Source organism: Euphorbia lathyris, chromosome 3 (assembly GCF_963576675.1).
Source record: "Euphorbia lathyris chromosome 3, ddEupLath1.1, whole genome shotgun sequence".
NCBI classification, from domain to species: Eukaryota; Viridiplantae; Streptophyta; class Magnoliopsida; order Malpighiales; family Euphorbiaceae; genus Euphorbia; species Euphorbia lathyris.
The window spans coordinates 3,249,579-3,276,048 of NC_088912.1; the positions used below are offsets into that span (position 1 = coordinate 3,249,579).

General features: G+C 37.8%; 1 pseudogene; it reads right to left on the reverse strand.

Moving 5' to 3' along the window:
• Positions 1 to 1,061: 1,061 nt before the first annotated feature.
• On the reverse strand, positions 1,062 to 23,926 carry LOC136222503 (pleiotropic drug resistance protein 2-like; annotated as a pseudogene).
• Between the last annotated feature and the right edge of the window lie 2,544 nt (positions 23,927 to 26,470).

Here is a 26,470-nt window from a genome sequence, read left to right on the forward strand (position 1 = left end):
TATATGAGATAACACGAAACACGATATCCTCACATCTTGGACACAAAATGTACATAGATACAAAATGCAAATACACAATTAAAAAGGAATGTCCGTGCAACATAGATTGGAGTGTCTCCTTTGTTAATCTCTCAAAGGAATAAAAAACAAAGTAAATGCACGATATTTCGAGATAAATATAATATAGGGTAATTAATTTATTAGTCCCTATATTTTGACAAAACACACTGTTTAGTCCCTGTATTTTCAAAAACACATGGTAAGATCCCTAACTTTTTTCTCAATGAACTGTTTAGTCATTCCATCTGTTTGTTAGATTTTTTACCGTTTATGACTTCAGAAATAACTAAATTACCCTTTACTATTTACCTTCAAACTTCAGAAGAGAAAATCCAATTTAGAAGAAGAAGCTATTTGTATGGAGAACAAGAAAAAGAACGGACCCCATGCTTGCGAATTTGAACGATTAAGAAGAAAATCAAGAAGAAGAACACTCAAAGTTGATTTCAGATGTATTAGAGTTTAAAGGAAAGAAAAATAAAGGAAAAGAAGAACGCAAATCCAAATTGACTAACAGAATCTTCATGAGAGTCTAACGGCAGGGACTAAACAGTTCACCAAGAAAAACGTTAGGGACTTTACCGTGTGTTTTTGAAAATACAGGGACTAAACAATGTGTTTTGTCAAAATATAGGGACTAATAAATTAATTATCCATAATTTGTTTCAATAAAATCATTCAACTTTGAATTTTGTCTCAATTAAGTCACTCCGGCGACTTCAAGAGCAAAAAGACACTGGAAAAGTGACATGGTTGCCACATCAGTAGCAGTCAACTTTCATTGCCCACTGGAACGACATGTGTGTCGTTTCGGTTAGCGATGAAAGTTGACTACTGCTGATGTGGCAGTCACGTCACTTTTTCGGTGTCTTTTTGCTTTTGAAGTCGCCGGAGTGACTTAATTGAGACAAAATTCAAAGCTGAATGATTTTATTGGGACAAATTATAGTAGAGTGACCATTTTAAGACAACCATCAAAATTCAGTGACCAACGATGCATTTAACCCATGCTTTTTACCCTACGTAAAAGGGTCGGCCCTGATGTATTAAGCCAAAAGATCATCTCATAAAGCTCATGTATACAAATTAAGGAATATTCATTTCCAATAAATAATAAGAATATTTTATCTTCTTTGAAAGTTAAGGAATCTAATGCTTCCGGTAAAAATAAAGAAGAAGAGCAATACCCAACCAAGTTGAGCAAGAACAACAGGTACAAGAAAATCATATTTATAACCAAAGACTTGTTCAAGGTATGCATTTACAGGCATGGGTTGTGATTGAGGAATTTGAAGCATACTTGTTTTATCTCCAACTTGAGAAGTTATAACTCCATAAATTGTCCATGATACTGGATTTGCCCAGTAGTACCATCTCCACCATACAGGCATTTCCTGCATTAATCCAAGTTACAAATGTCAAGTTTTGCTACTATGGATAAGATACAAAAGTACTCCTAATCACTATTCAAAACCAAGGCTGCCTGAACCATCTAGGCGCTTGAAATTGAGAATACGTATCGATTTTCTCCGATTAGTCACTCTAGGCGTTTTTTAGCCTTTATGCAATTTTTAGTAGTTTGGGCTCAGACTAGGCGCAGAAGAAAAACATTTTTTATTGTGAATTTATTTTTTCCTTTATTGTAATTCACTTTTAGGTTGTTTCAATGATATTGTTGTTGAAATGTTGATGTTTGCACATTTTTAAAGATATATGTTACAAAATATGAAATCTATTTTTAGAACCAACTCATAAGAAACTGGGTGAGAATAAGAAACGAAAACGAAATATATGTGTTTTATAATGATGTCTAAAATTGATCTAACTTGCCAATATTAGAAGTAAATTTGCTCTGTAAAATTGCACCATTTTAAACGTTAGAAGTAAGATTGATCTTAGGTGTCAATGTTATGGTATTATTGCACCTTATCCCTTATTACTATTATTATTCCTCATGCATTTTCAAAACGGTTAAACCTATAGTTGGTCACTGAACTTTAATGTGGTCTCAAAATGGTCACTGCCTCAATAAAATCAAATTTTCTTAATTAAGTCACTCCGGCGACTTTAAAGAGCAAAACTAAATGTGGCGGGCACCTAGCTGACCGAAATGACACATGTCAACTAGGTGGCAGTCAAGTGTCATTTCGGATTGCTTACTGGTCTCGAAATTAACCATAAAAAGTAAAATGTCAGTTTCGGATTGCTTACCGGTCTGGAAACCATGAAGCCAGAGAACAAGTTCCATAAGCTCATGAAGAAACCCATAACAATAGCAGCAAAAAGCGGATTAGGAGTGAGGGCAACAAGCATCATTCCAAATAATGAATAGATGGTGAAGCACATGAGCACGAAATAACCGAAATAGAAAAACTTGTCAACCTTCCATTCAAAACCGATCATTGCAAAGAGAAGGGGAGCGTATATTACGGTTTGCGCGAAATCGTAGAGTGTCTCTATAGCCACCTGAAGCAAAGAAAATGAGAATCATTTGAAGCATATAACTTGAAATCTTGTAGAGAACGAAACACTTAGCAGTTGTACTATTGTTAAAGTATAAAAAAATACATGTGATTTAACATTTTTGCAAACATGTCTGTGGTTGGTGCAGTTTGCACACTCAGATATCCCGTCAAAATTTGTTATTGTAGCTATTCATCCAAAAAAAAAGGACCGATTTTAAAGCGTGTAACTCAAAATCTAGACCTATTTGTCTAGGACACTTACCATATCAAAAGCCATTTCATTTTAGAAGGTTAACCTAACAATTAAGGTTTTAACTATGGCTCTAATCTAGCTGAGGCGAGTCGAGCTTTAGCCTGCTCATTATTAGAGATATTTATTAGTATTTACTGTTATAGCATTTACTGTACTTATCTACACAACAGTTAGACAGAATTAGAGTTTCACTGAAACGTGAACTGTACTATGTATTTATACTATTTTACACATCAATGATAATCACTGAGAATTACATTGTTACATGGTATCAGAGACTTTACTCTCCTTCCCCCTCTAAAATTCTGAAAATTCGGTCTTCCTCCCCCAAACCCTAACCTTCCGCCGCCGCCGCCGGCCGAAACCCTAAAGCTACCAAATCGCCGCCGTCGCCCACCCCCCTTTCCGCCGCCATGACTAATACCTCAGCCACCTGTAATACAAACACCAACAACACTGCGAATTCCAACACGGAATCTCCCATAATCGAGAACAACACAAACCATCCCGCCCTCTCCGTCTCAAACATAACGACCTTCATCAAAATTACCCTGGACATTGAAAAAGGCCACTATCCAACCTGGGCAGCCCTATTCAAACTCCATGCCACTGCCTTCCAAGTCCTAGATCACATCATTCCACCTTCTGAAACCCCTGCTACATCCCTCAAAACTCGAAATCCTGCCCTATGGTCCCGTATTGATGCCATAGTCCTTCAATGGATATACAGTACCATATCTCTTGATCTCATTCATACCATTATTGAGGCTGATTCCACCGCAGCCACAACCTGGACTAGTTTACAAGATATATTCTCAGATAACAAAAACTCTCGTGCCCTTTTCCTACAACAAGAATTCTCCAAAACTAAGCTTGACAATTTTTCCGATATTTCTTCCTATTGCCAACACCTAAAATCCTTATCAGATCAACTATCCAATGTGGATTGCCCTGTTACTAATTATCAGATAGTTCTCCAACTAATATATGGTCTCACTGATGCCTATGATACCATTGGAACACAGATTCGTCATGAGGATCCTCTTCCCCCATTTCATAAAGCCCGATCCATGCTCATCTTAGAGGAAACAGCCCGTGCCCGCAAAAACCTTCCACCATTTGATACCGTGGCACTCACCGCCGCCTCTCCTGACTCCTCTGCACAACAGTCGCCGTTTCCCCCTGGCCGCCCGCCGCATCAGCGCCAACAATCTCATTATCACGGCAGGAGATACGGACGCAACTACCGCGGCCGCGGTGGACGGTATCGCCCTGCTCACTCGGGCTATCGTCCTGCTGCCTACGCGCAATGGGTTCCTCAATACCCATGGCGCCCCAACAGCAATGGTCCGCTCCACCCTGCCCCTTCCCAACGAACAATTGGCAGCCACAGTACTCTTCAGGCCAATCGAGCTCTCAATCTGGCATTGCAATACGCAATTAGACACCAAACACTAAAAAAAAAAAAAAAAGGGCGGCCCGGTCGCATTACGCGTCCCCGCTGAGCGAGGGTCCGGGGAGGGGTCCCACCACAAGGGTGTATTGGAGGCAAGCCTTCCCTTGTCAATTTAATTGGCAAGAGGCCGCTCCTAAGACTCGAACCCGTGACCTCTGGTCACACGACAACAACGTTTTACCGTTGCGCCAAGGCCGCTCCAAACACTATCCCTTAAAATTAAATGATGTCTTACATGCTCCACAACTCATAAAAAATCTTATTTCCGTCCGAAAGTTTACTAAAGATAACCATGTTTCTGTTGAATTTGATCCTTTGGGTTTTTCTGTGAAGGATATACAGACGGGAATTCCTATCATGAGATGTAACAGTAAAGGAGATCTCTACCCAGTCACATCTAGTCCTTCCGTGTCGTCCTCCTCTCCGTCTGCGTTTACTGCATTGTCTTCTGATGTCTGGCATAGCCGTTTAGGTCATCCAGGACCTCCTATACTGAGAGTCCTGCAGAATAAAATTTTTATTTCATGTAATAGGATTAAGGATATTTCTGTGTGTTCTTCTTGCATTAATGGCAAAAAAGTAAAATTACCGTTTCAGTCCTCGTATAATGTCGCATGTATGCCTTTTGATTTAATCCATAGTGATATCTGGACTTCTCCTACTCTAAGCTCTTGTGGTCATAGATATTATGTACTGTTTCTTGATAGCTATACCAACTTCTTATGGACGTTTCCGTTGGCTAATAAATCCCAAGTCTTTTCCGTCTATCTCAATTTCAGTTCATACGTTCAAACCCAATTTGAGAGAAAAATTAAAGTTTTCCAATGTGACAACGGAGGTGAATTTAACAATCAATCATTTCGTCAATTTTGCAATGAACACGGCATGCAATTTCGTTTTTCTTGTCCATACACATCGCCTCAAAACGGTAAATCCGAACGCACAATCCGAACTATTAACAATGTCATCCGCACTGTCATGAACCATGCATCTATTCCATATAAATTTTGGCACCATGCACTTGAACTTGCCACATATCTCCTAAACATTTACCCTCACAAAGTATTAGGATATAATTCTCCCACCAAAATTTTATATAGGAAAGATCCCACATACTCTCATCTCCGTGTGTTCGGTTGTCTTTGTTGCCCTCTCATTCCATCCACATCTCGTCACAAACTCGAAGCTCGGTCCTCTCCGTGTGTGTTTCTCGGCTACCCGTCGAATCACCGAGGATATAAATGCTTCAATCCCTCCACAAATAAATTCATAATTTCCCGTCATGTCGTGTTTGATGAATCTGTTTACCCATTTTCCTCAATTTCTACGCCTACCGCCTCTATCCCTGCACTTCCCATGGAAGACGCAGGCTTGTTCCTTCCTGCTTCTATTTCAACACCGCAGTCCCCCGTCGTAGCGTCATCTCCTATCCGCGTCGTTCCTTCGTCCCCTCGCGTCTCGTCCGTGTCAGTATCGACCCCGCGGTCTTCCGCGTCCCCTGTTGCGTCGACCCCGCTTGCGTCTCCTTCTCCCGTCGCGTCGTCCGTCGAGTCTGTCCCGTCCTCCATCTCGTCCTCCTTCGAGTCGTCTGATGTCTCTCCCCCCTATTCCTCTTCATCGCAAAACACAGCTCCGGCCTTAACATCTATTCCCTCTACCTCTATTTCCCCACAAATGAATATCCAGCTCTTTAATCCCAACAATCACACTATGACCACCCGCGCCAAACATGGCATTCACAAGCCCCGTCGTATGCTCAATTTATCTGTTTCTGCACCTACTCAAATTTCCCCTCTTCCTAAAACACCGGCTATTGCACTAAGTGATCCAAATTGGACAGAAGCCATGAGTGATGAATTTGAAGCTCTTATTGAAAATAAGACGTGGGTACTAGTACCCCGTCCAAATAATGCTAATGTTATTCGTAGTTGGTGGATTTTCAGGCACAAAACTAAATCAGACGGATCATTCGAGAGGTATAAAGCACGATTGGTGGGTAACGGATCAGGACAGTTGGCATGTGTCGATTCTGGTGAAACGTTCAGTCCCGTGGTCAAACCTGCAACCATCAAAGCTGTTCTTAGTATTGCTCTATCCAAAAGATGGAATATCCGTCAATTAGATGTCAAAAATGCATTCCTCCATGGCAAGCTTAATGAAACAGTATATATGCATCAGCCTTTGGGTTTTCGTGACCCCTAACATCCTGATTATGTTTGTCTGCTTCAAAAATCTTTGTATGGCTTAAAGCAAGCACCTAGGGCCTGGTACCAGCGTTTTGCTGCATTTGTCACCAAAGTGGGATTCACCAATAGCATATCTGATCACTCTTTATTCATCTTTCAGCAAGGCACGGACACCGCCTACATTCTCCTCTACGTTGATGATATTGTTCTTGTAAGCTCTTCTGACAAACTTCAGTCCTCAATTCTATCTCAGGTGAATTCTGAATTTGCAATGAAAGATCTGGGACCCCTTCACTACTTCTTGGGAATATCGGTTACACACTCACCAGGCTCCCTATTTCTGTCTCAAAAGAAGTATGCCTCAGAAATTATTGATAAAGCTGGGCTTGGTTCCTGCAATCCAGTTGCCACTTCGGTTGACACAAAACAAAAGCTCAGTATATCCTCTGGCTCAGCGTATCACAATCCTACTGAATACAGACAGTTAGCCGGCGCACTGCAATACCTTACCCTCACAAGGCCAGATATCTCCTATGCAGTTCAGCAGATCTGTCTATTCATGCACGACCCCAAAACATCTCACATGGCAGCCCTTAAAAGCATTCTTCAGTACATACAAGGCACTCTTGATCTCGGTCTCACATTAATTGTTTCATCTCCATCGCAGTTGATCTCTTACACTGATGCGGATTGGGTTGGTTGTCCTGATACTCGTCGCTCAACCTTCGGCTACTGTGTTTTTCTTGGTGACAATCTTATTTCCTGGTCAGCCAAACGACAGCCCACGCTGTCCCGTTCCAGCACAGAAGCCGAGTATCGCGGTGTGGCCAATGTTGTGTCTGAAACATGCTGGATTCGTAACCTTTTACTTGAACTCGGGTACCCAATTCAAAAATCTACAGTTGTTTACTGTGATAACGTAAGCGCCATTTATCTCACCGGTAATCCAGTTCAACACCATCGAACCAAGCATGTAGAGATGGACATTCACTTTGTCCGGGAACGGGTTGCCAAAGGCGAAGTCCGTGTGCTACATGTCCCGTCCCGATATCAAATAGCTGACATTTTCACAAAAGGCCTGCCCTCACCTCTGTTCGAGGACTTCAGAAATAGTCTCAATGTTCGGCCTCCGAACCTTGCGACTACGGGGGTGTATTAGAGATATTTATTATTATTTACTGTTATAGCATTTACTGTACTTATCTACACAACAGTTAGACAGAATTAGAGTTTCACTGAAACGTGAACTGTACTATGTATTATACTATTTTACACATCAATGATAATCACTGAGAATTACATTGTTACACTCATGCTCAACTCATTAGAAAATTGACGAGTTCGAGCTTAATATTCTGTTCGTGAGACAAGCTCGTTAATTCATTTAATGAAATTCTCTCGCGAACAACTAATTAATTATGTTCATTAATTATATTGATTTGAAATTTTTTTTATACAAAACTACATAGTTTTTAAATCTACGAAACTAAATTTTTTACACAGAACTATGTTGATTTACACTTCCCCTTTGTAGAAATATTTTTAGGGTTCATTTCAAATAAATGACATGTGGTTTCATGTTTTTGCAGATCGGTACGTGTGGTTTTTTTTTGTTACAAACTGCACGTTGTGGTTTGCAAAATTTTCATTTTTGTTGACTTTGGCAAATTTTGCCGATAACAACCTCAAAATGAAAATTTTCAAGAATAAAATGATATTTTAAGCATCTTTAATTCTCTAACTTTTTAGGTTTAAGGTCATTTAGGTGTTTTCTTACGAGAGAGAAAACTCCAACAATGATGATTTTGAATAATTCAAAATATGGTTCCATAATAAATATGATGATACTAACCAACTGTAATTCTTGAAAATTTTCATTTTGAGGTCGTTAACGACCAAATTTGGGCTGTCAATGAAAAATGAAAGTTTTGCAAATAGAGGATTCAGTTTGTAACAAAAAAAACCAGAGGTACCAATCTGCAAAAATGTGAAACCACTGGGAATTTATTTGAAATTAACGCATATTATTATTAAAAAAGTAATCAAACCAAGCTTGCTCATAAGCATGTTCATAAACATTATAATCGAGCTTGCTCATGAGTTTGTTCATTAGCTTATAATTGAGCTTGATCGCGAGCTTTCGAGCCGCCAAGCTAATTTATAAATCATGCTGAACATGATCGAGCTTTTGTTGAGCCGCTCATGAGCGGCTGGGCTCATTTACAACTCTAGTTTTCTTAAGAATAATTTTATCATCTTTAACACCGTATAAGAGCCATAAACAACTAGACCTGTCAACAAGATTGACTTCCGAATGCTTACCTGAGCGAATGCATAAGGCAATTCTGAATACATTCCAGCTGCTCTTTCGCGGTAGAAGACGGTTCTCTCTGTTGCTATGGCAGAAGTTACTCCCATAGCATTGATACCTCCGAGGAAAAGAAGAGCACCAAAAGCAGCTCCAAGAAGATTCACCAGGTCTTGCTGCTTTTGACTGATAAGAAAAGAAGAGGTCAACTTTATTTTGTCTCAATAAACTCGGACGACTTCAAGAGAAAAAAGACACTGTAAATATGACGTGGCTTCCACATTAGCACTAGTCAACTTTCACCGCTGGGCGGAACAACACATGGCTGCCACCTAGCTGACCGGAACACGTGGCAGCCACGTGTCCTTTCGGTCAGCCGTGAAAGTTGACTACCAGTGATGCGGCAGCCGTCTCACTTTTCCAGCGTCTTTTTTGCTCTTAAACTCGTCGGAGTAATTTCATTAAGACAAAATTTAAAGTTAAATGATTTTATTAAGACAATTGAATTTGAGTGATGATTTTGAGATAATCATGAAAGTTCAGTGACTAACGATGCATTTAACCCCGAATCAGCATACATCAGGGTTACATTCATCATTCGTTACTAAACTTTCACAGTTGTCGCAAAATGATCACTTAACTTTAATATGTTGCAATAAAATCATTCAACTTTGAATTTAGTCTCAATAAAAACACTTTGACGACTTCAATTGAAAAAGGACACTGGAAATATGACGTGCACGTCAGCTCTAGTCAACTTTGACCGCTGACTGAAATAACACATGACTGCCACCTAGCTGACAGATGGCAGCCACGTTTCGTTTGGGTCAGCAGTGAAAGTTGATGCGGAAGCCATATCACTTTTCTGATGTCTTTTTCATTTTAAAGTCGCCCGAATTACTTTATTTAAATAAAATTTAAAGTTGACTGATTTTATTGAGACACATTGAAGTTGAGCGACGACTTTGAGACAACCATGAAAGTTTTCAATGAACAAGGATGCTTTTAACGCTCAAAATAAACAAAATTTAGTATTTTAAAAATATTTTGAACAAAATGTTCTTCACTTACTATTGTTGTCCTTTATCCCAGAATATAGCACCAAACATAAGACCGATGGCAATTGTCATAATGAACCGGATTGTGTTGAACTGCGTGTTCCGCCAATATGACCAGTATTGTTTCCAGAAACATGCCTTGCATTGAGTTGTAAAGCTTTGTGAGTATTTCGTAGGGAAGTAAAGGTCATTGGAGCCCGGTGACGGATAGCTCAATTCTTTAATGAGATCTTGGTTTCTCCTGAAAATTGCAGACGAAACAGAAATGTTAGTTTTTACATTGAATCACAATGTAGGAGGTTTGATACTACCCTAAAAGACATTTCCTTGTACTTACTGGTATAGATCAGAATTGGTATATATGTCTGCAAAATCAACACCAAGTTGTGCCTCTACTGAAGTAGAGGTGACTTCTAGCATCCAAGTAGCAGGATTGTAGCCTTCTTTGATCTTCGGAACTCCCGGTACCGCCTACAAGTGAAATTTGGAGATGTTTTGCTCAACTTTTGATGACATAGATACTTTCGTGTATCATGAGATTGCGTATTGAAATGATTTTACTCACCTCAAAATACTCGACAAGCTTATGAGAATTGCGGCCAAGAGGTCCCGCATATATCACTTGTCCTCCTCTTTTCATTAACAAGAGCTGCAATCAATGACACCGTTTTGTTAAAACATTGATACTGATACAATCAATGACACCGTTTTGTTAAAACATCTATACCGATATAAAACAATGATCAACATAGAAAACAATCACAGATAACCAAATCTAAACGAAACAGAACAAGAAGCAAACCTCGTCGAAAGCTTCAAAGATATCAATGCTCGGTTGGTGGATTGTGCAGACGACAGTTCGTCCAGTATCCACTGTGTTCCTCACAGCACGCATAACAATGGCAGCAGCTCTAGCATCAAGACCTGATGTGGGTTCATCCATAAATATGATAGATGGATTAGCAACCAACTCTACTGCTATAGTTAGCCTCTTTCTCTGTTCTGTCGAAAGTCCACTCACTCCCGGAAGTCCTACCAAGGCATGCCTTATTGAGTTTAGCTCCACCAATTCCATAACTTCTTCTACAAACATCTGCGAGTGAAAATACGAGCTACATTTTCCCCCAATTGCTCATAAAAAGAAGAAGTTGCCTTTGGTACTTAAACAACATACCTCTCGTGTTTCCTTCTTTACATCAGCAGCAAGACGAAGCCAAGCAGAGTATACGAGAGATTCATATACTGTTACATATGGTGAATGAATGTCATTCTGCTCACAGTAACCGCTTATCCGGGCAAATGTGGCTTGGTTCTTTGGATAACCAGAGATGCTTATACTTCCTTCAATGTATCCACCAGTCTTCCTTCCAGCCAATACATCCATTAGAGTGGTCTTCCCGGCACCACTAACACCAACTAATGCTGTCAACGTACCAGGCCTGAAAGCTCCACCGACATTTTTTAATAGCTGCAACCGATCCTCTTCAAATCCTTGAGCTTTCATTTCCTGAAAAGTTCACCAAAAAAATGATGAGGATATATTCAGATACCAAAGGTTTAATTATTATAAAAAAATTGGGGAAAATGGCCTACTGCGGGCATATCCACAGAATAGTTCACGTGATTGAAAGTAAGTGACAGAGGCCGAAAAGGCAGAACCATTCCTTTCATAGACCGATTTCTGGAAACATTATCATTTGAGTTGTTATGTCCTCGAGTCGCCACCAATTCAATCCCTGAAATCAAATAAGACTTTACAGGTATGAGGAGAAATAATCCATTTGATTGATGTAACAGACTATGAAAATACAGAGAAATCCATGGGATACCATGTAGAGTAAGATGCTACATTGATATATTTTACTTAGGAACAATACACAGATATATATACAAGTAGTAGCTCCTGATATTACTCCTACAGTCAAGGAGACATACTGACCCTACTAGCAGCCTAAGCATGCCCCAACAACCCTTCAGCAGCCTTAGGCATGTTATTCATTAATTACATTGACTTATACTCTAACAATTACATTGACTTATACTCTAACAATTGCAAAGTATACGAAGCCTTGAGTGTGCGCTTGTGTAAGCAGAAAGCAACCAGTGCACAAGAAAATAAAGAACACAGGAATTTAACAGTGGGAGTAGGGATGTAAACGATGTTGGACGGGGAATGCGTTTCCCATCCCCATCCCCGCGAGTTAGACGAGGATAGATTTTTCCCATCACCGTCTTGTGGGGATCCTCATTTCCCGTTTACAGATGTTCCAAAAACTTTATCCATATTCCTCATTCCCCCTTTCCCACAAGGAATCAGCATTTATGTTTCAAAAACAAATCAGTAAAGGGTAGAACTTTTAAGAAGCAATAGCTAATAATATCAAGCATCAACAATCATTCCCAAGTTTTTCAAACCACAGAAACTAAAATTTGAAAACAAACAATCAACTAATTAAAATGTACTTAAATCATCCTCCAAAAAAATCAATTATCACCGAGGATAATCCATCCAGGATCTCCATCGGGGATTCTCAATTTTGAGCGACTAAACAGAGCCAGGGCAATCCAGGCAGCCTTGTTTTTTAACACTAGGAGTAGGGATGTAAACAGTGGAATGCATTTCTCATCCCCGTTGACAGATTTTTCCCATCCCCGTCCCGTGGGGATCGTCATTTCCGTTTACAGATGTTCCAAAAACTTTATCCATATTCCTCATTCCCCCTTTCCGCAAGGAATCACCATTTATGTTTAAAAAAAAAGCCTAATAGTAGATTAACTCCCTTTGTAAGTGTCTCACCAACTCCCTAAACTTGCTTATTTCGTATCACCAGCTCCCTAAACTTGTCCATAAAAGTAGATTAGTTCATTGAACTTTGCAAGTGTCTCACCAACTCCCCAAACTTGCGTATTCTGTAACAACTAAATACAAAAACCATAATACTAACTCTCGATCCTCATCCATTCAATATCTCAAACCTGCAACACTAACTCTTATAATAGTTTGAAAGGTAGGAGAAGCGAAAAATTACCTCTCGAATAGATGAAAACATATTTTTGGAATTTAGGTTTAATAAGTTTTTGTATTTAGTTGGTGAGACATTTGCAAAGTTTGGGGAGCCAATCTACTATTTTTGACAAGTTCAGGGAGTTGGTAATGTATTAGGCCAAAAAAAAAATCAGTAAAGGGTAGAACTTTTAAGAAGCAGTAGCTAATAATATCAGAGCATCTCCAATAGAGGGTGCCCAAAAGAGTGTCACTTGATGTGGCATCAGGTTTGGCAACTTTTAAAGGGTACCCACTATTGGAGTGATTGTTAGTGCCAAGAAAAGTTACCAATTTTTGGCAACCTTGTTTATTATTTTTTAATATAAAATATATGGTCCCTCTCCTAGAAATAATAAAATCTGGAGCCTTTTATTTTTAATATTTATAATAAAATAATAATTTGTAGAATTATAATGGCAACTTTTCAAGCAACCTCTATTGGAGTATTTTTTAAGTAAAGGTTGCCAAAAGTGATGTGGATGAAAAAGACAATAAAATATTATATTTTGGGATTATTTGTTAAGTTTTGGCACTCTTTTAGACACCCTCTATTGGAGATGCTCTCAAGCATCAACGATCATTCCCAAGTTTTTCAAACCACAAGAAACTAAAATTTGAAAACAAATAATCACCTAATTAAAATGTACTTAAATCATCCTCCAAAAAAATCAATTATCACAGAGGATAATCCATGAAGGACCTCCGTCAGGGATTAACAGCGTCGGGTGGGGACGGGGATCCCCACAGAGCGGGGATACCTTTCCCCATTCCCGCCACATCGGAGAAAATTATAACTATCCCCGTCCAATGGAGATTCTTATTGGCGATTCCCCGTCCCATTTAGCTCCCTAATTGAGAGAAACCATTGCTAAAAAAAATGGTAATGAATAGATTACAGAACTCACCTACTTGCAGCGGGAGCAAAGCCAATGGTGTAGTATGTTAGAATGACCCAAATGCCGGATTCCAAAATTGACAAGGGAATTCTGAGGATAACAATAGGCAAGGTAAAAGCCCAAGTTGGGTAGAAAAATGCATCTCTCTGCTTGAAAAATATAGGAAGCCTAATAAGAGTCATTGTAATCTCTGCCATTCCATTGAACATGACATTAAAGAGACCGAAAAAGAGGGCTCCAAAATACTTCCCCGCACCTTCTCTTTTACCGGGTTCCAACTCAGTTCTAGAGAACAAAGTAAATGAAATTATAGCCATGAATGTTATCTGGGACGTTTTGAATACGTAAAGAAAAGAATTACGTTTCATCAATAGCCATTCCCTGGAAAAGCATGCTTTCAAGAGTTCCCAACTCGGAATTCCATACTTTTCTTTCACTAAAGCAGCAGGATGAGTTCTAGACTTATCAAAGGGAATGCTGAGTTCTTGGGATATCCGGTCACCAATATGAAATGAACTGAAGGATTCCGAAAATTCAGACACTGATATATAACGGTATTGTTGATTCTTTCTAAACCAGTATTGTTCTTGGTCTTTTTTTGAAGTTACTTCCTGAAGAAAATCAGCAACTCCTTTTCTTTCCGGACATTTGAAACCCATGTATTCGAAGAATTCGAGTACATTCTCTCTCGGACCTTGGTAGACAATCTGACCCTCTGAAAGTAAAATAATGTCATCGAAAAGATCGTATGTTTCTGGTGGAGGCTGTAAAAGAGAGATGACCATTGTTGCATCAGTGATATGAACCATTTGCCTCATGTACTTGATAATTTGGAAAGTAGTAGAGCTGTCCAGCCCCGTCGAAATTTCATCCATGAAAAACGCTTTTGCTGCTCCAACTAACGTTTCCCCTGGAATTTCATACAAGCTTTTACAATCAGAAATGTGAAAAATTCAGCATCAACATACCTTAATCTGCACCAAATGGAGGTTTGCAGCTGTTAATGAGCCTTGGTAGTTCCCAAACTATTCCAGCTCGGCTCGATAGGGCTCAACTCGAGTTCGGGATCAGTTTGAGCACTAGCAAGCCTGAGCTGACTTTACTTAAGTTCGGCTTCGCGAACAGGCTCGATTACTTTTTAATTGCTATATATATTTCATTAAATTTTTATTATATATATTACATGTATTTCATTGTTTTAAATTTTTCTTTCATTATTAGTTTTCATTATAATTTATAACTCAAGTAAGATTTAATATATATTTTATTGTTTTAAATTTTTTGTGAGTTTGTCTTTTCCGACCACGAGTAACTTCTACTATTCTTGAATCTCGGTCATAACATGTGATTGTTTTTTTTTAATATTTTAAACTCATGTGGGTATGTTATGGGACTTTTATTTTGTTTCCAATACCGAGACCACCTAGGTTCAGGCTCGGCTTGTTTACACCCTTAATTTAAACGTACCCGTTGTCACACGCTTCTTTTGTCCCCCGGAAATTCCCCTTCTCATTTCATCTCCCACCATTATATCAGAACATATATCCAATCCAAGAAGCTGAGGAAAAAAAAATCATTAGGTTTGCAAAAAATTATGCTTTTACTTGATATAATTTATCAAAATCGAAGTACGTAACGCGTAAATGAAGGCCATGATTTCGAATTTTTCGATGAAGATCATAAACGATGAAATAATAAAGGAACCTTTAGAATATAGTCAGTGACTAAACTGCTTTTCTGACCAGAAACAGCAGTAGCCTTCATGAATGCATCAATTTCAGGATCTGGTTTGATACCGGCTTCTTTCTCTCGTCTTGAAAGCTCTAACAGCAAATCAAATCTGCTTCCAACTCCCATACAACGTCCCGAGAGATCCATGGTTTCACGGACTGTCATCTCACCGCAATGAAGATCATGCTGACTAATATAAGCACAGGTTCTCTGAGGATAAAATTCCGAAAACTCGTGGCCGCAGAATGTCACTTTTCCTGAAATCCGTAAACATCAACAATAACTGCAATTTCCATACACAAACCAGCTACCAGCAACACCAAACAGCTAACAATAATAATAAACGGACACGAAATTACAGTCTAATTGCACATTCCATATGCATACCTTGATGGCTTTATTACTCCACTCAAATTATGGAGAATCTTGATAACTCTTTTCTTAGAAGGAGAAAGCCCAATAGTACCAAGAACACCCTATTCATAGAAAGTCAGCTAATTAGTAAGTGCATCCCATTAATCAGTTCGAGGTTGTTTAAACACCCAAATATCAATCAAACTAATCATGATGAAACTAAGGAAAAAAAGTACCTCGATCGCAGTGAGGACAGAGTTTAGAAGAGTTGGGAGTGCTCTACTTCCAACATGTGCTTCTCCTTGAACCTCTAAATTTTCAAATCTCACTTCAATCTTCGGAATCTCAATTCCTACCCTGTTGCAGATAAAAAAAAAAAAAAATCAATCACTTACCAGATAGACTAGATTTGATGTTGCACAGAATCCGAAACTGACACAATGAAAAGTTATTTCTAAAAAAAACATGCGAGGAATCCAAAATGAAAACGGACACGAAACTCTGGATGAGTTTCCGTGCAACATATATTAAGAAAGTCAACTAACCAAGTACTGAAATAAAAAAACTTGAGTTCATCTGTTTCCTTTCAATAATTTTGATATTCACTAGATAGACAGTCTATGTTGTCCAGACACGGACACGGATACGGTATCCGACACGGACATGGATACGGGAAATGTCTTTTTTATAAAACATAGACATGGAAACGTGTAACTATTAAAAATATTGGGACACATTTATAAATATTAAAAATATATTTTTATATTTGAATTTTTGTAATATAACTAAATAAACACATATAAAAGAAATTATAAAACTCTTATCTCAACGTAATTATTAAATACATGAAATATAAATAATGTCAACAAATCGTTTTGAGAAAAAAAGATAAAACAATGACAGCTTTCGTCTCTGTCTTTTGTTTTATCTCAGATTTTATTTTTGTTGCAAATATAGAACGACATACTCTTTTGTTTTATCTCAGATTTTATTTTTGTTGCAAATATAGAACGACATACTCTTTTGGATATTCCTACTCGTTTTCTCTTCAAATAACTATCGACCATAATTGCTCTATTTACCTATGTTTTTTTTTCCTGAAATGAAATTCAATCGTTTTTTGTCTCGGAAATGGGTTTCCCAAACAGATACACATATCCAACTTCTGAATATTATGGAAACGGCCCCGAAACATATCCCAGCAGTTTCCGGGAGTTGCCGTATCCAAAACGTGATATGCCGGCATGTTGAAGTTTCTGTGCAGTCTATCATAGACTAGTTTCCTATCATAAACGTTATTTCTAAAAAAAAACATAACCGGTAAACCAAAATGAAAACGGACATGAAACTCTACGTGTAACATAGATTAAGAAAGTCAACTATAAGTACAGAAATCAAAAGCTTGAGTTCTTTTTTCTTTCAGTAATTTTGATAGGCACCAGATAGAAATAATCAAGTACTGATTCAATGTCGCACAGAAACGAAACCGACACCATGAAACGTTATTTCTGAAAAAACATAGCGAGGAAACTGTCACGACTATTAGTGGTTTGAAAGGGAATTAGTTAATCGGGTTCTAAGGATTAGTTTTTATAATTCTGTTTGCTTCCTTCTAGTTATTTAGGTTATTTCCTTAATAGGTCCTATGAGCTAAAGTAGCTAGTTGTTATGAGTTTGTTAGGATTTTGGATTGTAGTGCCAGCTGTCTTATATTACAGCTGTACCAACTGTTTTGGCCTTCTCTTCTATAAGAGGTCACACACTGTACTAACAAATCATCCAAGAATTAATGAAGTCACTTTTATCTTTTCTCTCCTAAATTCTTCTCTTCTCTATTCTCCCTAATCTCTGTTCCTTCCTTCTTCCTCTAATTCTCTACTTCTTTCCTTCTTCCTATTCTGAAATTCTCTCATCAGAACTCAGGTTCTGACATTGGTATCAGAGACAGTCTTTCCTCCGGCTATGGAAGATTTTGAACAGCAAATGGAACGTTACCGCAGGGAGACGCGCGAGCGGCAACAAAGGTTTGACGAACAATGGGAACTGCTTCGCAAGAAGCAACAAAAAAATTATGAGCAAATCTGCAAATCCTTCTCAAACTTGATTCAATCGATTCAAGAATTTAGAGGAGTTTCAGATCCTTCTTCAGTTGCATCCCAAGTGTTTGAGGAAAAGTCTGAGCAGAAATTGCCATCAGTTGCACCCGAAGTGTTTGATGAAAAGTCTGAGCAGAAATTGCCATCAGTTGCACCCCAAGTATTTGATGAAAAGTCTGAGAGGAAATTAGAGCCACCAAATTTCAGTTTGCAAGGAAAAACTGATGTGTTGGTGCAGCCTTCTCTAAGGAAGCAGGTCACTGCTGAAAAGGAGGGTCAGTTTAAAGCTCTACAACTCCAAATGGAAAAGGTAAGCCCCTCCATTACTGAGTCTTACTCTCTACCATGTCCCATCATTCCTTTAGATACTGAATCTCAATCAGTTGAGAGATCTTATTACTCTAGAGCATTGCAAGCAGCCCTTAGGCAAGCCAAAGGTTACAGGGAAGAATTGCAACCTAAACCACCATTCAAATCCCTAATAACCACTACACTTTGGACCCTAAACACCATAAACAATCTGAAACCTAACCAGACTTTCACATCTCCAATCACCCCTTCACCTTATGCCCAAAACACCCCAATCAAACAAAAACATCAGCTCTCACTGTTCAACCAGAAAACTCCAGACAAATTACGTTTTGGTACCAAAGTGAGCCTAGCTGCTGGTCAAACTATTGGGCCATCTTCCTCTCATAGTTTTGCTGCTCTTATTGGTTTGTCATTGTCAAGGAGTGCGACTCCTTATCCTCCAATTGATGCTAAGGCTCTGAGCCTTTGCACTACTCCAATTGGACAGGAGAGAACTTCTCCCCCTCGTCATTTATTGTATCCGTTTGAAAGAGGGAAAAAGAAGCGGATGGAAGAAAACTTTTGCGAGAAGAATGTCCTTGGAAATGGAGGTTTTCGAATGGATGCAGCTTTCCAATATGAAGTTGAAGAACGTCTTTTGGTGTATTCCTTTATACCAAAATTAAATGTTGCAAATAGTCTAAGCCAGCACAAGCCTGCTGAGCTTGTTTTAGTTTGGAAAACAAGGAAAAGAATGGCCTTAGGTGCGTCATGGGAGCTGGAATACCTTCATGTGTCTGAGTATTGTAATCACAGGAATATTCATTGGAATGTGAAAGCTGCAAATGTTTTCCTGGGATATGAATCTGTCATTCTCAAATTTTCCATTGCAGTAGGCAGTTCGGTTAATTTCATCCTTGCTATGGATGGAATTCTAGTAGCTACCCTGAGGATGCTTAGCACTATTGAAATTGGATTGTCTCTTGATGAATATGGTCTTATTAATGACAATGTTGGAAGAATGAATATGGTCTTATTAATGACAATGTTGGAAGACTTATTGAGTTAGCAGGCATAAGCCACATAATTCGAGAGAGAACGAATGCCCTTGGTGCTGCTGGAAACACCACCGCAGGTCTTGCCATTGGCTCTTTAGCCCTTGTGTCCTCTGCCTTGTTTGGTGCCCTTGTTCGTTGTGCTTCAATTTCAGCAGTAGGTATGCTCATACCAAATGCTTTCACTGTTTTGATTGTAGGTACAATCAAGGATTTTATACAGCATTCAACTGCTTTAATTGGCATGAATTTGGCAATAAATGGAATTATTGATGAGAATTTTCTTCTATGGGCATTTGACAAATTTGGGCCTTTTGCTAGAGTGATGATGAAGTGGTCCAAGATAGAAAAAGAGCGATGGCAGCAGAGATATTGTGCAATTTATGCATTCATAAACAGAGCTAAAAGACAGGCTGCAGAAGATGAAATGCAAGGAATGGTTGCGTATGAAAATGAGTTACTTGCTGCCATTGGAAAGGAAGGAGACCCACATACCATGAATGCTGATATGGCTATTGGGGTCAACACTAGGGGTACTTTGGTGAAGGAATGATTGCAGCTATCAATTTTCATGTGCACTTCATAAGTCAAGTGAGGAATTTCACTGGGGACATCATGAGCCCTCGGCAATTGGATACAGGGTCCAATGGGGATGAAAGTTTTGCATCATCACTCTTGAGGGAGTTCAAGGGCGACAAAACTAAGAGTCTTGAGCCTGCAGGAATTAAAATACGTGTAGAACTGCATGGTGTGACAGCATTGGACAATCCTAGGAAGTTTCAGTGTGTGTGGCAAGTTCAGTTTACTGCTTTTTTTACATTCTTGGGGTCAAGAATGCTCTGAAGGGGAGGGTATTGTCACGACTATTAGTGGTTTGAAAGGGAATTAGTTAATCGGGTTCTAAGGATTAGTTTTTATAATTCTGTTTGCTTCCTTCTAGTTATTTAGGTTATTTCCTTAACAGGTCCTATGAGCTAAAGTAGCTACTTGTTATGAGTTTGTTAGGATTTTGGATTGTAGTGCCAGCTGTACCAACTGTTTTGGCCTTCTCTTCTATAAGAGGTCACACACTGTACTAACAAATCATCCAAGAATTAATGAAGTCACTTTTATCTTTTCTCTCCTAAATTCTTCTCTTCTCTATTCTCCCTAATCTCTGTTCCTTCCTTCTTCCTCTAATTCTCTACTTCTTTCCTTCTTCCTATTCTGAAATTCTCTCATCAGAACTCAGGTTCTGACAGAAACCAGAATGAAAACGGACACGAAACTCTGCGTGCAACATAGATTAAGAAAGTCAACTAACCAAGTATTGAAATAAAAAACCGACACCAGCAAACCTTATTTCTAAAAAAAAACATAGCTAGAAACCAAAATAAAACTGACAGGAAAAGCTGAATGAGTTTCCGTGCAACATAGATTAACAAAATCTTCAAAGACTTGACTGCAGAGAAAATCGATATCTATGTTGTTGATATGATCGTCAAATAGTTGACTTGAGTTCATCGTTTTTCTTTCAATAAATTTTTCATGCACCAGATAGACTAGATTCGACGTTGCACGGAAAAGGAAACAGACACCAGGACACCTTATTTCTAAAAAAACATATTCAGGAAACCAAAATGAAAACCAACACAAAACTCTGAACGAGTTTCCCTGCAACATAGCTGAAGTAAAAAACTTGAGTTCATCTTTTTTCTTTCAGCAATTTTGATGTTCACTAGATGGAAGGAAACCGACACCATGAAACATTATTTCTAAAAAAACATAGCAAGGAAACCAAAATGAAAACCGACATGAAATACTAAACCAGTTTCCGTGCAATATAGATTAACAAAATCTTCAACACTTAACTGGAGACAAAATCGAGATCTATGTTGATGAACGCATTGAGGGTCATGCTTCACACCTCAATATGTTGATATGATCCTCAAAGACTTGACTAGATTCCATGTTGCACAGAAACGGAAACCGACACCAGAAATGTGTTAGACATCCCACATTGCTTAATGAGGAAGCTATATGGCTCCTTAAATATGTGAGGCAATCCTCACGTTTGAGGTACCTTTTGGGGTGAGTTAGGCATTTGTTTACATGGTATCAGAGCCATGGGGCTCCCGCTGATATTAGCTCACGCACCAAATGAATTGGACGTGAGGGGGCGTGTTAGACATCCCACATCCCACATTGCTAAATGAGGAAGCTATATGGCTCCTTAAATATGTGAGGCAATCCTCACCCATTGAGGTACCTTATATGAAACTGCGAAAATGCTACTGAAGACGAGTTTTCGTGCAACATAAACTAGATTAAGAAAGTCAACTAACCTGTCAATTCTATTCCTTAACCTCAATAAGAATTTCTCATTATCTTGTTCAACAACCTGAAGAATACTTTGCATCAACTGTTTCTTATCTTCAACTCCAATCCGAGTAATATCAATTTCATTCTGCACAACTTTTCCATTACTCAGAACACGCTGCAACATCCCTTTTCTCACTCTATCAAAAGTCGGCAATCTCTCTATCGCCGCCCACGGGAGCTCCGCCTCTTCATCATCCGCCGTGTATCTTGAACTCCGTTGAAACACATCCGGTGCATTAAACATTTCTCTTACACTGGTTGAACCCCAACTTCTCTTGCTACTGTGCCTGCTACTACTACTTAATCTGCTAATATCATCAGCAGCTAATGCCATTTTTGTGTTTTTTTTTCCTTCTTCTTCCTTCGTTGAAATGCTCCAAAAAGAGTCTACTTTTTATGAAATCTTGAAAAATGAAATGGTGACGATGGTTTGGATCTTGGAAGGTTACAGCTTTCTTATATTTTAGACATAACACACGTTTTAAACTAAGCTTCAAGGTCAGTTACCACTTCAAACCATCAACATCATCAATCACATCTTTAATAAGTAAAAATTTAAATGGTTAAAGGTGCAAAATTACCAGCAATTTTACCCATAACGTTTAAAATGGTGCAATTTTATTCCTAATGTTGGAAGCCAAGAGCAATTTTATCCCTAATGTTGATAAATTCGTACAAAAGACAGTATAAAATGACTGTATTTTATAATAGTGTTTGAAATTGATCCAATTTATCAATGTTAGGAATAAAATTGCTCTTGGCTACAAACATTAGGGGTAAAATTGCACTATTTTAGATGTTAGGGTAAAATTGCTCATGACCCAAAACGTTAGGGGTATTTTTGCACCTTAACCCAAATTTAAATTATCATTTGAGTTTCCATCCTAAGTAAAAAATCATCAATTGAGTCATCATCGAAAATCATTCTGTTGAACAATTCAGACCCTCTTTCCCAAACTCGTTTTAAACCAACAAAAAGATCATTATAGTCCATGTCAAATAGTCACAATTTCTATTTTAAAATAGGATGAGGACTCAATTAATGATTTTTACTTAATTTAAAGATCTAATTTATAATTTTAATAGTTTAAGGGGCAAAACGAGTATTATACCTTATTTTAATATGCAGCAACAACAAAGTCCTGGTCAGACATTGGCGAGATACAATAACAATATATATATATATATATATATGTGGGTAAATAATTTATTAATCCCTTCCTTTTTACCTAAAACACTGTTTAGTCCTCTATTTTGAAAAACACATTATAAGATCTTTATCCTTTGTCAATATTAACTTTTTAGTCCTTTTGTCTATTTTTCTTAGATTTTTAACTGTTGTATTTGACAGAAAATAACAGAGTAACATGACAATTTTATATCTACTATGGCTGTTCTGAAAGCTAAAATATGTTCGGTTAAAAATCTAAAAACCAAATGCTTAATATTGACAAAAGATAAAGATTTTATAATGTGTATTTTAAAATAGGGAGACTAAACAGTATGTTAGATAAAAAGACGAGAATATATAGATAAATTACAGTATGGCTATTGAACTTTAGCAATTTTAATAATATGACTACTGAATTTCGAAATATAACATAAAAACACTGAAATTTCGCCACACTTGTTCTTCTTCCTTCTTTCAAAATGCTCCAAAAAGAGTCTACTTTTTATGAAATCTTTGAAAAATGAAACGGTGATAATGGTTTGGATTTTGGAAGGTTACAGCTTTCTTATATTTTTAGACTAACAGCCATTTACCTCTCCGAACTAAAGTTTTAAAATCAATTACTACTTACCGAAATCATCAACAATTATCAATTGAGTCTCCATCGTAAATAGTCTCATTGAAAATCATTATCTGCCAAAAAATTCAGACCCACCAAATTTAACAACGCCCCCATCAATTATTAATCCTGCTATAAACCTGCCAAACAAGACAAATCTAATACAAACCCTCCATCACCTGCTCAATCCCATACCTCTTCTCCAACACTGCACATGGACTTAACCACCTTTGGTTCCCTTTCCTTTAATATGGACTTAACCACATTTGGTTCGCTTCCTTTAATTTCCATTAGTGCACCATCCCATCACGTCCCACATTCAGCAAATGCAGCGGAAAATGCAGCCCCACCCAACAACTCAACTGCACCTTCCCCTATGATTACAAGATCTCACACTCAGTCTCTCAAACCAAAACTACATCGTGCCTAGAAACTTCAACATACCGGGTATCACATTTTCCATACGTTTCAGATACGGAAACTGCTGGTATACGTTTCGGGGCCCTATTCACAAGTTGGAATACATGATATTCGGTTGGGAGGCCGATTTTACATGTGCATTCGCAAAAAAAAAAAAAAAAAACTAAATCGAACTTGCTCAATTTTTATATATATACGGTTGTTATAATTTGAATGGTTAAGAACCAATTTTTAAGTATTAATGTGCAATTTCTCAAAATTAAGTTAGATTTCGTTTAAGAGTCCTAACATGTAAAAGAAAAATTAGATTTAGGAGGGCCGAACAGGTAAAAAAAGTAGAAATTTGGATTTAGAGAGGCTTAACAGGCCAAAAAAAAATTAGAAATTTGGATTCAGGCAAGCCTAACATGCCAAAAAAAAAAATTAGAAATTTGGTTAGGAATACCTAACAGGCCAAAAAAAATTAAAAATTTGGATTTAGGGAGTATAGGTCCAAACTATTAAAATTTTAAATTTTGGATAAATCTAACACTTAAGGGGCCATCTTGGGGGGCTAATTCAACACCGGGATAAAAAAAATTTAAGACAGGAGGGCCGAAACTACCCGGGGTCAAGGTGGTTCCGGCTGCCGAAGGGGCCGGGCCCCAGGCCCCCTATCTATGACCCTATCTTTCTGGGAAACACGTTTCCCAGACAAAAAAAACGATTGGATTTCATTTCAGGAAAAAAAAAAACATAGATAAATAGGGCAATCATGGTCGATAGTTATTTGAATGGAAAACTAATAGGAATATTCAAAAGAGTATGTCGATCTGTATGTGCAACAAAAATAAAATCTGAGATAAACCAAAAGACAAAGACAAAAGCTTTCATTGTTTTATTTTTTTTTTTCCTCAAAACGTTTTTTGACATTATTTATATTTCATGTATTTAATAATTACGTTGAGATAAGAGTTTTATAATTTCTTTTATATGTGTTTATTTAGTTATATTACAAAAATTCAAATATGAAAATATATTTTTTAATATTTATAAATATGCCTCAATATTTTTAATATTTACACGTTTCCCTCACATTTCCATGTCCTATGTTTTATAAAAAAAAATATTTCCCTTGATACGTATCCGGACAACATAGGCCCTCAACTCAAGCATGTCAAGGAGCCTACATCCTTTGGACAGGCGTCTAAATGTTCACATTGGCGCCTAAGTGAACATTTTGATTACCCTTTTCACTTTCTTTGAAAATGAGATGGTGATAGGGATGGAAACGGGTAGTGTACCCGCGGGTACCCGACACTACCCGATCCTAATGAGACTATTCGTACCTTATATAAAAGGGTATGGGGCGGGTATGGGATCAAAATCATTACCCGTTATGGTAATGGGACGGGTATGGGAATACCCCCTAGGGTACCCGGTACCCATTACCCGTCATAAAAAAAATTTATATTAATAAATATCATTGTTTTTTAGATGTAAGATATGAAATTTAAACCCCAACCATTTATTTTTCAACAATTAAGTGATACCACTAAGTTACTTTATTCTTATTAATTAAGGTTCAATTTATTCAATTTTTAGATTGATGATTTATTAAATTTATAGTTTGTTAAATTTGTAATGTATTTTTTTTTATTTATTGATTCTTAACGGGTAAGGGTACCCGCGGGTACCCGCGAATTAAATGGGAAGGGTATGGGATGCAAAATGTATACCCGTTAGGGTAATGGGACGGGTACGGATAATTAAAAAATAAAAGGGTAAGGGTTTGGGAATGGCATTACCCGCGAGTACCCTACCCGTTGCCATCCCTAGATGGTGATGATGGTTTCGATCTTGAAAGTTATATATGTGTATATATAAATAATAGACTTAATATATCATTTGCCCTTGAACTTGTTCAAAAAACTTGATTAGCCCCCTGAATTTTCAAAAAGTGTCCTGATAGCCCCCTTAATTAACTTGCATAAAATGTTCCGTTAGGCTTTTGAACTTGTGCAAAACGTAATCAATTGATCACTCAGTTGCAAAAAAAAAAAGTAAGTTAAATGCGGAAAATGTATTGCACGCGTCTTAGAATGTTATTACATAATTCACATAATAGATTAAAAATGAAGTTCTTCCTTTCTCAACTATAAAAAATTTCTTCTCTAATGATAAACCGGCACACCCACGATCTTAGTCGTTTTACTTTTTTTTAACACGTGCAATATATCTTTCATATTTAACTTACGTTTTTGCAACCGAGTGATGAACTGGTCGCATTTTATGCAAATTAAGGGAGCTAACTGAACATTTTATGCAAGTTGAGAGTCCTATCAGGACACTTTAAAAGTTCAGGCGGCCAATCAAACTTTTTGGACAAGTTCAAGAAGCAAATGATGTATTAATCGAGGTCATTTATTTTATCGATGTCTGTTGATTAAACATTGAAAAATAATTTGGTCGTCCTTACATTTTTATTTAATACACGATTTAGTCCTTGTAGTTCTTTACCTTTTATTTTAGGCTTAATACTTCTCCAGCCCTCTTAACTTGTCCAAATTGGTCATTTTACCCCTCTAACTCATCGAATGTCCTATTTACCCCCCTTAACTCCATAAAAATAGTATTTCTCTCCCTTAACTTGTCCAAATTTATC